The sequence below is a fragment of the Lipotes vexillifer genome, unplaced genomic scaffold (assembly GCF_000442215.2).
Source record: "Lipotes vexillifer unplaced genomic scaffold, Lipotes_vexillifer_v1.1 scaffold121, whole genome shotgun sequence".
NCBI classification, from domain to species: Eukaryota; Metazoa; Chordata; class Mammalia; order Artiodactyla; family Lipotidae; genus Lipotes; species Lipotes vexillifer.
This window is the reverse complement of record NW_006773122.1, coordinates 1,602,370-1,613,301: the sequence shown is the minus strand read 5'-3', so window position 1 is coordinate 1,613,301 and position 10,932 is coordinate 1,602,370. Positions and strand designations below refer to the sequence as shown.

At 53.1% G+C, this 10,932-nt stretch overlaps 1 protein-coding gene across 1 annotated transcript in view; it reads left to right on the top strand.

Annotated features, from left to right (window-relative positions):
• Positions 1-10,932, top strand: part of NDST1 (N-deacetylase and N-sulfotransferase 1) — a 67,274-nt gene that overhangs the window by 1,852 nt on the left and 54,490 nt on the right. The gene's annotated exons all lie outside the window — the stretch shown is intronic.

Sequence of the window (10,932 nt, the reverse complement as noted above, 5' to 3'; positions counted from 1 at the left end):
CGCTCTTCCCTTTACCCTTACCCCCAGGTGATGCTCCTTCTGTCTGGTACTGGTGTGGGCTGAGGTCTTGTGCCCTGGCTCTTGTTATTGTGGGCAGCTGGAGCCCGGGCCTGGAGCTCCGTTAAGGGTCCAAGTTCTGTTGCTGGCTGGGTCCGTGGTAGGAACGCTTTCATAGTATGGGTGGTGCAGGGAAGAGTGCTCCCTGGCTCTGGCTGGGGACAGCTTGTGGCTTTGTCAACAGACCTCTCCCCAGCACCCAGGGGACCGAAGAGCCTTTCTGCTCCATCCAGACCAGGTCACTTTCAGATCAGCAGGGGGCAGAGGTAGGGCCAGGAGTGGAGCCCTTAGGGTGATGGGATTTATATCGCAGGTGTCCTCTTGTGTGACTCATCAGCAGGGTCCTCATTGCAAAAGTAATGCCCCAGCCCCGAGGGTCCTTGAGAACAGTAATGAGGGGTGGACTTTGAGCACGTGTCTCCATTGCAGAATCCTCATGGAAAATGCATGCGTGTATGGGTCTCTGAGCCTAGGGCATGCATTTTCCATGTAAATAGCCCAGGAGTGAATGTGGGGTGGCCCAGACTTTCACTCACCTTAGTGCCCTGTGCCGGCCTAGCCTTTTGGTGGGGGTACCATCCTATGACTGTGGGTCAGGCTCTGAGTGGGGGCCTTGAGTAATTTCTAAAAAAATGGAGAACAAATTGCTAGTTAGTGAATGACATCTTAAAACAATGGAGTGGGAGCAGATAGTGAAAAAAAGTCCTGGGGAGAGGAAAGTTTGTGCATTACTATTCTAACTTCTCTGAGCGCTGTGCCAGTGCTGCTTCTGGAATTTGCAGTGTCCATCGGCTTTTCCTGGGCCCTGAGAATAGGGGGGTCCTCCTGGGCTGACAGTTCACTGCCAGCTGGTAGGAACAAGAGTGGAAATTCCACTGCTTAGCTAGACTTTAAGGGGGCTCAGAAATGTGGGGGATTGAGTGGAGGGGCTGAAAAGATTCCTGAGGGATGGGGATGACCCTAGGCGTGTGGTCAGACTCTCCTTGAGATCAGAGCAAGAGAATCAACAGGTGAAGGGAGGAGGAGCCGGCAAGAATGAAAAGATGGATAGTGAGTCTCCTATCACAAGGGGTATACAAAGAACAGTTTTACAATCACAAGTTGAGGATGTGGTTAAGAATATGAAATAGGCTGGGGGTTGACCTAGGGGCCACCTGAGAGACCCTGCACGTGAGACACTTAGAAGTGGACTCTGGTCTTAGCAGCCCAGAGCTTTCTCTGCCCTGGGCTTCAGGCCTGCTTGACCCATCTTCTGTACTTTGGGGTCAAAGCCAGGCCTGCGAGTCCCTAGAGACTGGGCAGACTTCTCCTGGCTTGGAATTTGGTTTTAGGTATGGCTTGAAATATCTGGACTGTTTGGAGGACTTGGACATTCTTTACTTGAAATGGAACGTTAGGGTAATTTGTTAAATATGTATGGAAAATGTCTGTGGATGGGGGTGACTGGGAAATGAAATGAGGTGAGATGCTCCTGCTTTCTGGCTGGAGAGGCCACTAATCTGACAGGGGAGGGAAGGCAAGGATCAAGTGATGGCGAAGAGGCAGGATGTGATCAGTGATAGATGGGCTTTGGAAGGTCAGTGGAGGGGAAAAGCTCTTCTGGTTGTTAATGTCGACAGGGCTTCCTGGGGGAGGAAGTGTTTGTGAGGGTTCAGGCAGTGGGAAAGGGGGCTGTGGGAGGCAAGATGGGGTCGTGGGGAGCTTGCAGTGTCCTCCTCGGGGGTTTGGATTTCAGTCTGTGGCTGGTGGAGAGGACAGAGGGTTGTAAGCAGCCCGTTGAGTCGATGCCTGTTACTGTGTCTTGTGCCAGGCTCCTTACAGACGCTCCATTGAGACCTCACAATACCCCTGCAAAGTAGCTGCTGCTGGCCACCCCCAGCCCCACCCCATTTTCAGATGAGGAAGTGGAGGCTCCGAGGGGTCGAGTCACTTACAGAACTGTGTTTGAACCCAGGCTTGAACGGTTTCTGCCCTGTTGTGCTGCTCCTCTCAGGGGTCGTTTGGCCAAAGATGGTGCCGAGACTGGCAGGGTTGAGACCAGCTCAGAGATGATGCTAATTGTGGTCTGGCAGAAAGTTGACCAAAGGTCTGACTCAGGCCATGGGACTGAGAGGGAAGGAGAGGGAGGCTGCAGGACTCTGTAGGTATCTTGGGGATAGGGTCATCACAGGTGGTCTAGGGTTTGGGGAAGGACCCTTAAGTGGCAGTGTCACTGCTTTCAATTCCCTGCAGGGCTGTCTACTGGCAGAGGGCATAGTCCTGTCCTGTGTGGCTCTCAAGGGCAGAGACAACACCAAGGGTGACAGTGAAGCTAACGGAAATTAACTGCCTGGGGAGGCAGCAAGGTCTCCCTTGCTGACAGTATATGCAAAGAGGCCAGAGAGTTGGAGAGGGTGCCGGAGGCATGTACTGGAGGGTCATGCCTGGGTGACCTCTCTCAGTTCCCTTTTCGCCCGAGAATCTTGGGGTGGTGCTCGGCCCACTTCTACTCCGTTTTTCTCATAGCTTTGCATAGCTGCCCCTTCTGGAAGTTCCCCTGCAGCGCTCTGCCTGGGAGAGCCCTTGCCCCATGGAAAACACTCAGCCCAGCTGACCTTTGAGGGGCCCCTCAGAATTTCTGGATCAGCCACCAAGGTCTGGGTTGCCAGGGACTGTGGTTTCACAGAGGACTGGAACCTTCTGCTTTCATTTCTCAGTCTGTGAAATGGGTTCAGTCTCTCGTTCCTCAAATGTGAGGAAACAAGTCTGAATCACGGGTCAGGCTGAATCAGTAGGGGCTGGAGGAAAGGGCTGATGGATTTGAAAGTGAGGAGTGGGAGGGGTGGGGTGCGTGGGCTGGGGGGCAGGGCCGTCCCCCTCCTTCCCCTCATTAGAGGGTAAAGCCGGGCCTCTCGGCCTGAGGGGTCAGAAGCCAAGGTGCCTTCTCCTCCCTGTGGGGCTGGCACAAAGCTCTGTCCATCAGCTTCAGCTTGGAGGTTGGGAGCTTAGAGGAAGGGGTGGATGTGGATGTCTTGGACTGTGTGGCCTCAGGGCTAAAGCCAGTCTGTCACCCAAGGTGTTACAGAGAGGCCTGAAGCTCTTATCTCGATGAAGGAGGGTTTGTGTCAAGTTGCCTCCTGCCCCTTTTTATTCCTACCTCTTTTATTTGTTGATACAGATTGGATTAGTCTAATTTTAAAATGTGCATTGCAAATGAGCATTTATTTATTTGAGGCCAAGGCGTGGGAGGTGGCCTGCTATGTGACCACAGTGCCTCACCTCCCAGTGCCCCTCAACCCTCAAAGAGAACCTGCCACTTTTCCCTCCCTGTGTGCGCCCTATCCCTTCCGGCCTCCACATTTCTGCTGACAGTGAGGGTGCTGCACCCCAGTCACTTACCCTCACCCACCCCAAAATCCCCCCCAGCCAGTGCCCAGCTCCAGTGTGACCTCTTCCTAATTCCGCGGAGCTCGCGCTGCCTGCTCCCTGCTCTCCATGTGCACAGTCTGTTATCTGGGCCTCTACAGGGCCCTTCACACACCTGGCTTTGAATTCCGGTTCCTTCAGTACACGTCTCATCTCCTCCAGGCTCTGTGCTCTGGAGGCAGTGGCTGCGGGCAGCCCATTCCTGCCCCACTGGGTGTGGGCAGCATTGCAGAGCGGAGTCAGAAGTCCTGGCTTCACATCCCAGCTCTGCCACCATTAACTGTGGGATCCTGATCAAAGTACCTAAATCTCTCTGGGCATCGTTTTCCTCAGCTGCAAAATGAGGATCGTAACAGTCCTCTTTTGCTAGGGAGATTGAGTAGGTCAGTGCCTGACCCATTGTAAGAACCCAGTAAGTGGGAGCTTTTCAAAGCTAACAATGGTTATCATAATTACTGTTTATACCTAGGAGATGATCTGTCCTTTTAGAGATAGAGGGAAGAATCTCTGGAGTTTGAGTTTCTAAACTTTCTGTCTAATGACTTGAGGCTTGTATGGATGAGGAAACTGAGGCCTGGAGAGAAAGCGCAATTTGCCTAGGGTTTGGGACCTGCCCGTCTTATCCTGGAAGCCTGGCAGGATTTCCTCTCTCGGTTACACCTGTTTTTCCTCTTCTCTTCTTTCCTCAAGGTTAAGGTGCTCAAGTTCTGTAGTCCTCCCTGGTGGCCACACTGAGTGGTATCTAAAACTTGTGCCAGATAAGTTGGCCTGGCTGGCAGGCCTTGTGACTGTGCTCGAGACCAGGGACCCATACCCTAGACTGGACACTGTGGAGGCTGCAGCCTCCAGAGGCCTCCTGCTCAGCCTCCCTGTGCCCCAGGAAGGGGGAGAGGACGGTGGCAGGGAGAGGTGACCTGGGCTAGATCTCACTTAAGGTGGGTGACTAGGACACAGATAGAGGAGAGGCTGGGAACTAGGCTCTGGAGCTAGATGATCTGGGTTCAAATCTCTGATGGGCCACTTCGTACTTATGGGATCTTGGGCAAGCTGTTTTTAGTTTCTTCGTCTGTACAAGGGGGATAATAATTGTCCCCATCTCACAGCATTTAGAAAGAAAATGCAGGGAAGGTGCCTAACTACAAGCCCAGTCCATGTTAGTTATGGTTATTGTTGTACTTGATGATGTAGTTAATGACTAAGAAGCTTATTTTAATCCTCCCAACAGCAGTAGGAGACGGGCAGTGTTACCACCCCCTTTTAGCAGATACGGTGACTAAGTCTCGGCAAGGTGGACGGCTCGGCCTGGAGAGGTTCAGACTCGGGGGACTGCCATCGGGGTCTGGTGATTTCAGGGGTCTGCTCTGGTCGGATGAAACTGACTTGTCATGTGAGGCACTGGGAACGAGGAAACAGAGCTGGCCAGGATGGAAGGGATTGTGTCTGGAGGTGTGGGGCAGAATCCTGGTGCTCACGTGGTTGAGCAGTGGTGGGGAGCCGAGGTCTGGTCTGCGAGGCGTAGCTTGGATTCTCCTCACCTGCGGGCTGACCAAGGACCGGCCTGTCCGGGCAGGTCCGGGCTGTCGGTCGGTGGAGGTTTGCTGTGGTTATTGTGCAGCCACTGCTGGTTTATGCTGCGTGCCCAGGCAGAGGCCAGGTGAGGAGAAATGAGTGTCATCATTGCAGGGCCTTCACTCAGGCTGCACCCTCTGCCCAGGTCCCCTCCCTCTCTCCTCACACCTGGCAGCTCCTGCTTGTGCGTTTACAGGACTGTTAGCATCACCTGTTCCCAGAAGTGCTCCCTGATTCACCTGCAGGTTAAGTCACTGGTTCTCAAGGTTGGTCTCTGGATTAGGAACATTGGCATTACCTGGGAACTTATTAGAAATGCAGATTATCTAGCCCCACCCCAGACCTACTAAATCAGAAACTGGGCGGGGTGGCGGGGGTGAGGAGGGGGACCCAACAAGCTGTTTAAATTCTTCAGGTGATTCCAGTGCATGCTAAACATCCACAAACACTTGGTTAGGTAAATAAAAAAAAAAAAAAAAAAAGTTGATGCTTCTTTCTTTGGGCTCTTAACGTATTCAGACACCAGCAAAGGTCGGGGACCCAAAGGAAAGCCCAGTTTCTCTCTACCCTGTCTTCAAAGAGCCACCGTCTTATACCAGCTTCTCCTGCCCAGGAAACAATCTTGTGCCACAGTGATGGGGTTCTGTTGAACAGAAGCCCAACATGGTTACAGGAGACAGTGCTGGGGCCACTTAAAGAAGGTGGGATTGGGAGACTCGAAGGTGGGAGGCTTTGTGGGTGGCAAGGATGGGTACCGGGAACAAGCTGGCTGTGTTCTAGGGCTGGGGCCAGGTCTGGGGTCAGAGAGTGGGTCCTGCCTCAGAGAAGGGTGTGTGCTGGGGCTCGGGTTATGTGCATGCATGTGTGATTACAGTGACCAGATGTGGTTCAAGAGGGCCAAGGGGCCTTAGCTGTCACCAGTCCAGTGGTTTTAAGCATCTCAGTAATTTAATAATGGTGATCATATAACTGCTCACATTTGTGGAGAGCTTGTCAGTGCTTGATAAGCACTTCCATGTAATCTTATCTGGAGTAATCCCCAAAGTAATCTTTTAAGGTCAACATCATTATTGGCCCCATTTTATAGATGAAAATACTGAGGGCACACAGTCATAACGAGGTAGAATCTAGGAATCCTTTAGGGGTGCTTGGAAACATGATGTCATTGGAAGAAGGGCGGTGGAGGGTTGTCTTGGAGTGTTTGGGTAGCAGGCTTTATAAAGCTGCAAAAATATATATTCTATCAAATGAGTAAATTGGGCTTTACCGTGGTGGGGGGGTGATGGGATTGTGCTGGGATGGTTAGGGCTCAGGCCTCCAAGTTGGGGCCTCCACTGCAGACACTGTCATTCTCCTCTTATGGATGGGCCATTTGAGGCACAAAGAGGCACAGTGCTGACTTCAAGGTCCCACAGCTAGGGCAAGAGATAGAATCGGAGAGAAAAAACTAGGGTCTTCTCTGGTTCTAGCAGGAGAGGTGTCAAGATCAGTGCCCAGTGTCCACCCTGCTCTTCTCTTCTGCCTCAGTGTCTCCAGGGTACGGTCCAGGAGCCCAAGGGCTTTCCTGACACAGTGCAGAAGCCCCTTCATCACTCAGTGGGGAACAGAGGCCCAGAGAGGAGCAGCGACTCGCACAGGGCCACACACCGTGTCATGATTGGGACCAGACACAGAGCTGTCTCTGTTCTGACCAGGGAAGGAAAGGGTTTGTTTCCTGAAAACTGTCCCTGCCCCCCACCCCTCCTTTGGCAGGCTGGGTAGCTGTAGTCCTCAGAGTGGCCCAGACCAATGCTGGGGGTAGAGATGGGTGTGTCTGGGGGAGAAAGCTGCCAAGGAGGGTGGGGCAGCATCCAAGAGAAAGAACACCAAGAAGCCCAGACCCCAGACGGAAACCAAATGTATTTTCTAGGTCCTGAGAGGATATCTGGAACAATGGAAGTAGAATGGGGGAAGTCAGACTATAAAAAGGGCTTCTTGATATCCTTACAAGAAAAGAAAGGGTCTTTAGGTTTGACTTTTGTTTCTCTGAAGGATGTTTATGTAACTTCCTGAAAGCAGGATCCCAGGGCTCTGTGAAGTTTCTCAGGTGCTATTGTTTATAGACTCAGGGCTGTGGAGCTGGGAAGGACTTGATAGGGTAGTCTTCCCACTTTACAGTTGGTGAAACTGAGGCTCTAAGAGGTGTGGTGAGGGGGCTGCCGCCTGAGGCTGCACAGTGAGGCACAGAAGACTTAGGATGGGAGCCTGGGTCTTGCGGCGCCTTTTAAGGGGCGGTTGTCTCGACTTACTGCTCCCGTGGCCTTGGCTGGCCTGGAGGCTTGCGGGGACCGGGGAGGGTCCCCTCTTGGAAACACTCAGAGCTGCTAGAGTCAGGACAGGGCCAGGTCCAGTCTGCAGTGAAGTGTGCCTGTTGGATGGTGACCTGCATGGTGGGGAAGCATGGTGGTATGCTTGGTGATGCCACCCCCGTCCAGATGCTGGGGCCCAGCTGTGCACTGTCTGCCCAGCAGCTGGGAGCTGTGAGTCACACCCACTGGGTACAGAGGCGGGGGCTATTGTATATCGTGGTTCATTCTGTTCTCCTAGCCCTGAAGGGATGACTAGGCCCTGAGCCCTGGTAAGTGCCCACGCCTGTGGACTAAAGTGGCCAACCGTTTGGGCTCCAAGTTCAGACATGAGGGGACCAGAGAACCTGGGGGAGTCCTCTTCCTCTGCTACCTCCTATCTCTGGAGTATTCCATGATCTGGATCCATCTATTCTCACCAGTGCAGGTGTATGTAAGCCCCTAAAATCTTTTGCAACATTTTGTGGGCATTTCTGTGGATTCTTTTTCTGCAGAGAGAATCTGTAGGTCTCATCAGGTTGTCAGAGGGCTTGGTGTCACCCAAAGTGCTGATGGGAGGGCAGGGGGCCGAACGCATGCTCTACAGGCTTGAGAGAAGGTTGCTGGAGAGGCAATATAGTTCTAGTCGAAAGTAGCGTGGTGGCAGTGTAGTGCCGTGGTTCAGAGTATGGTCTTGGAGGCCACTGTTGGCTTCTCTAAACTGGCTTTTCCTCTAAGCCAGCTGCTGTGTGACCTTGGATAAGTTACTGTGTCTGTGCTTCAATTTTCCCATCTGTAAAATGGGGAAAATAAGAATAGTTATCTCACAGTGTTAGAGGCTTTCAAATAAGATAATGTGTTTAAAGAATTTATCCTGGTGCCTGGTACAAAGTAACCACTTGGTTAAAGTTTGCTATTATTATCAGTTTCAGCTTTGCTGCTAATTTTCTGTGTGATCCTGTTAAGTGCCTTATCTTGGGGTCTTAGTCTCCACCTGCAGCTCTGTTGGACTTTTCAGGAGCTGCAGGGCGAGGTTGGAGAATAGGGGAGGGAGGAGGAACCTTCCTCATCCGCCGGCTCCCCAGCCCAGGCCCTCACTGGTGCCTTGAACGTAGCTTTGTCCTAAGGCAAGATTATGTAACCAGTGGGGCCCGGCCAGGCAGGACATGATTCTCAACCTCCTTTTGTCCTCCATTGTCTCTTCCTCTCCCTTCCCCCCACAGGGCTATTGCATTAGCTGACCTGTTCCCCAAGCTCCAGGGATGAAATCGAACCCGTGCTATTCTGCCACCAATTGATTTAGTCTGGAGGTTTGCTGGGCAAGCGGCCCCTCCCCTGGCTACCTGGGGACAGACAGAGCTGATGCCTCTGTGCCTGCTTTGGGGGTGGAGACCGGAACCCCTTTTTAGGGGGATAGGCAGGCTATAAGCTGGGGGGTGGCACCCTTGACCCATGGCCCCTATGGCTTGAACGGGTACACTCCCCCACCATGACTCCCTCCCCACGAGTGACCTACCCATCCTTGCAGCCCAGCGCCAAGCCTCCTCTTCCAGTAAGCCTTCCCTGGTACCTTGGCTACAGGGAAGTCTCATCTACTGAGCTTTCATTCTGTTCTCTTAAAGAAAACAAAGGCCACAAAGTGGCAGGCCACATCCGCCCCATGGGCAGCTTTTACTTGGCCCATGCCAAATCTTGAGCTAGTTGCTAACAGGAGATTTTACGTAAGAATCCCAACTTCTGGCTTCAAAAATGAGAAGATCATACAACTTTGAGTGTAGTTCTCCAGTGGCCACTACTGGAGATGAAGCACGTAAGCTCCTCTTTGCCCCATTCCCCCGCCCACTTCGCACACTTACACAGTCTTTCTAGCCCCCAGGTGTCTGAATTTTGACCCCGTCCTGTAGGCACGGCCAGCTTTCTCTCCTGCGCTGTGGTGTGGTCCCCTGTCTGTCTGCTCTGTGGGCTCTTTGGTGGTGGTGGTGGGGGTCTGACTCATCTCTGTGTCCCTCGAAGCATTGTGCTCAGGCTCAGGACTGTGTACACAGCAGGAGCATAATAAGTGCTTCCTTTATGAATGAAGGTGGGGCATTGCTGCTCCTCACCAGCTGTGAAGATTCCATTTAATGGAAGCCTCTGGATCAGCCTGCCCCATGGCCGGAGAATCCTCCTCCCAGATAAGCTGTGGCTGCTTAGCCACTGACCCAGGCAGCTTCTTAAGCTGCGGATAAACAGTCACTCAGAGGGTTGTGCCCACGGTGCAGTATAAGCAAGGAGAGGGACATTTCTCCTGAAGCTGCCCCCACGTTTCACTCTCCCAGGGGGCTTGGAGGAGCTTGTGGGGAGAGGGAGGCTGGGATCAGCAGCCTTCAGATGGCATCGAGTGCAGACCTCGGCATCCTGGGGAGACAGCGGGATGGGGGGAAGGATCAGTTCAGGTGTTTCGTGGACTAGGTTTCCCCTCCTTCAGGCCTTTCTCTGCTGTATTCTGCTCCTAGAGTGTGCGCTTTAGCCACCAGCTTCTTTGTCCAGCTGTCTGTCTGTCCAAGGCGTGTTTCACTCTTTTAATTGAAATCCGAACCTTCCCCAGAGGCCGGCTAAGCTGTCTCCTCCTTGAAGAGGTCTTAGCTGAGAGGTCACAATTGTGCTGGGGACAAGAAAAACCTGGGAAGCTTGTAGAAAGAAAAAAAGCATGCAGGTTTCTGGCCCCCATCTTTGATTCCTTCAGTCCAGGGTACAGTGTCCCCCTCCCTAGAAGATTCAGACGCGAGGGTCTGTGGACACGCTTTGAGGACCCTGCCTTAGCTCAGGGAGGCCAGGGCTGGTAGGGAGGACCCCTGAGTGGCAGCTGTGTGACATCGCGTACGCCTTTCCCTCTCCGGGCTTCTCTCTTACCCTGGGTGCACTCATACGCTGGGCTCCTCCTGTTGGTTGTGGCTGAAAGCGTCTGGTGAGCCATCCTTGGAGAGGATGACGGGGGATCCGGGCAGGTGCCAGTGTCTGGGCAGGGCCCATAGAGATTTCACATTGTTCAGCTAACAGCTCAGAAGAGGAATGCCCTGATGTCAGGGCAGGAGGCAGGCTGGAAGCCCCGGTCTGAGTGGGCAGGGGCTGTGCCCAAGGATGTTGGAGGATTGGCCTGGGCTGCCCAGTGACCTGGCCACAGGCCGAGGGGCACCTTGATGTGTGATCCTGTGGCAGGCAGGCTGAGGCTTCAAGCACAAGCCTATACAAGCCATTTACAGAAGGGTAAACTGAGGTACATGGAGGGAGGGACTCCCACCGTGTCACACATGAGTGTGTGGAAAGCCAGGCTTGGGTCCCAGGTCTTCTGACTCCCGGGCAAGAGCCCACTCCTCTGTCCTCACCTCACTCTGCAGGGTCGGTGCCAGATCACCCAGCTGGGACAGTCTGCTTGTCTGTGACAGCTTTGAGGCGTGGGCCTGGAAAAGTGAAGTCACCATCGTCACAGCCACCCTGGAGGTATAAAACCAGTTGGGTGTGCAAATTACCTCTCAAATCCTCCATCTCCCTTTTTTTTTTTTTTTTTTACTTTAACTGTGCTCTATGTGCCGTGCGC